This window comes from Zootoca vivipara, chromosome 4 (genome assembly GCF_965207765.1).
Source record: "Zootoca vivipara chromosome 4, rZooViv2.hap1.1, whole genome shotgun sequence".
Lineage (NCBI taxonomy): Eukaryota > Metazoa > Chordata > Lepidosauria > Squamata > Lacertidae > Zootoca > Zootoca vivipara.
In genome coordinates this window covers 15,912,605-15,915,159 of record NC_142587.1, presented here as the reverse complement: position 1 = coordinate 15,915,159, position 2,555 = coordinate 15,912,605, and the positions used below count along the sequence as shown (strand labels likewise).

Below are 2,555 nucleotides of genomic sequence, written 5' to 3'. Positions count from 1 at the left end.
ACCCTGGATGGGTGGAAGAGAAGCAGCCCCAGGCCAGGAAGGACAAGTCTCCCTATTGCGGGTTCCCCAAATGAATACAGGAAGGCAGGATACTTACTCTGAGGCGGGGGAATCTTCGTGAAACGGCCAGCAGCAGTGAGATGCTGCTGGCCGCAAGTTTTCTTTCGTCCTCACTTCCGCCAAGGCCGTAATATCTGAGGTCCTGCGGGAGGAAAGAAATGGGACAGTCAGTTGGGTAAGGGATGGGGGGGCAACCCTAAAACCACTCCTGATGCAATCAGGATACTTACAGTAAGAAGCTGGAGGAGGGTGCCAGCATTGGGGGCTTCCAGGAGGAGACCCCCCAGCAGGCTCTCGAATGGCCCCTTCAGTTCCTGCGGGAAAAGAGAGAAGAGAGGTTGAGTGCTGGGTTAAATCTTGTAAAGGTGTGAGAAAAAGAAAGAGCTGTGCAAAGCAGAGGACATACCTCTTTTTCCTCCTCCTGTTCTGCGCCTAGAACTGCCTCCATTGCCTTATGCAGGATGGCACTGACCATAGCGAGGCTGAAATGGGGTCTCATAAAGCTGGAGAGAGAAAGGGAAGGGGTTAGACGCTGCCTCCTCCAAGTCTCCCTTGCCCCCTTCTCCCTCCTGCCTACTCTTGCCCACCCGAAGCTCCCCCTGGAGTTCTGCCCCCAACCCCCTGCAACCCCACCCCCACCCCCAAAGACCCCACTCACCTAAGTTGGAGGAGGGCCTCGAAGGCCAGGGCCAGGCTCAGGGGGCGATCCATGAAGTACTCCAAGTGGCCAAGGATATCCTGGAAGAGAGCAGAGGAGGAAAGTCAGCTCCTTCCGGGAGTCTCTAGAGGACGACTCCGACCCCAAACGCCAGTCCCTCTCTGCCCCGCCCTCCCCATGGGGGTCCCTCGCACCACCCATCACTCACCAGAATGGCTTTGGCCGCCTCCTGCTTGGAGTACTTCAGGGTTCGGAGCCCCCTGAGCCGAGCTGCCTGGCAGCTCTGGATGACCTGCAGAAGGTAGTGCTGATCTTTGTCCAGCAGCTGAAATGCAAAAGTCAGGCTGTCAGTTACTTGCAGGAGGAGGGCTCCTCTGCATCTGAGAGTGCAGAGTGGAGGGCAAAGAGTCTAGGCAGCGGGGGGCAGGTCTGAGGGATCCACTCCCTGATCTCGTTTTATCCAATACTCACCGCTAGGGGAGGCATGTGGAACCCCAGCACATCTGCAAAGAGAAGGACATGGGGACAGGTGAGTTTTTCCCTGAGCCCCTGGCAAGGCTGTTCCAAGAGTTTTCTCCTGGATTCGAAGTCCTGCTACAGGGGAGGGACACCCCAGGCCTTGGGGGCCAATCCTGACCTCCTGCCACCAGAACATGGCTCCCCAGGGAAGGTGCCTCTCCCGCTTACAACTGCCCCCCCACCTTGCCCCAAAGCCCATCCCCCTGCTTCCTCCTTCGGACCCCACAAAATAGGGGGGTTGCTGGGGGGGGTTGGGTTTCCAGATGCTGGCCCAGATAGGCCTTGGGTCAGATCCAGCTGTCTGGCTCTGTGCATCTTTAGACTAGCTGCACCCCAGCCCATTTCTGCCCTCCTCTGTCCCCAAAAGGAGGGCCACTTGCTCACCTGAAGGCACAGGCTGCTCTGGGCCTTGCAGGGGGGCCACCTTGTTGCTGCGACCAATCAGGCGTCTTAAACACCTGAGCCTAGAAGAGATGAGCAGAGAGAGAGAATCAGAAGCCATCAGCCCCAATTCTTTGGGGGGCGGGTGTTTGTGTGTGAGGAGGGGCAACTGGACCAATTCCTTTCATCTCTCTGCAGTTCTGTGACCTCAAAGGTGATCACCAGAGCTGGAAAGAGGCAGCCCAGAGCACGAAGGGCTGGCAGAGAGAGAAAGGAGGCCCCAAGTGCTATGGGTTCAAGAGCTCCGGCCTAAAGGAAAGACAAGCACTGCCAGCTGTTAAAGGGCTGCTCTGCCTTGCCTTTTTAAAACAGCCCTGCCATTTCTAGAGAGGGAGGAGACGCCTAGGAGGGTCCTCCAAGCATCAAGGTGTCCCAGAAGAGGAGCAGGACATGAGGAAGGGGGTGGAGTCTTCCTTGGATCCAGAAAGACCCCCAGGAAGGGGGAGAAGGCCAATGTCATAGGGCAGCTGGAGAGATGCACAATGGAGCGAGGCAGAGATGTAGTGGTTGGAGGGCTGGACTAGGAGGACATGGGAGAGCAGAGTTCGAATCCCCACTCAGCCATGAAGCTCCCTGGTGGACCAGAGAGCTAAAGCTGTGCAGGGGAACCCAGGACTCACACCCCACCCCCAGGAGACCAAGAGAAAGCAAAGGAATGCTACTTACAGCCTGCACATCTTCTTTACGAAAAATTTCCTCCCTCCTCTCTAAACTAACTAAATATCTAAAATGCCCACCCAATACTAACTCTGACACCACACCACCCCCAAACCCAGCCCTAAAACTAAGCCTAACCCCCGCCCTAGCCCTACCCTTGCCCCTAACTACTACTCTATAAACAAAATAAATATATACAAAATATACACAAAATGTGCAC

General features: G+C 56.0%; 1 long non-coding RNA gene across 1 annotated transcript; it reads right to left on the bottom strand.

Annotated features, from left to right (window-relative positions):
- Nucleotides 1-925: 925 nt before the first annotated feature.
- On the bottom strand, nucleotides 926-1,753 carry LOC148685845 (uncharacterized). Its single transcript, XR_015949831.1, has 3 exons — nucleotides 1,622-1,753; nucleotides 1,190-1,221; nucleotides 926-1,043 (listed from the first exon to the last, which is right to left on the bottom strand). It is a non-coding gene; the product is annotated as an uncharacterized LOC148685845 (long non-coding RNA).
- Nucleotides 1,754-2,555: the final 802 nt, after the last annotated feature.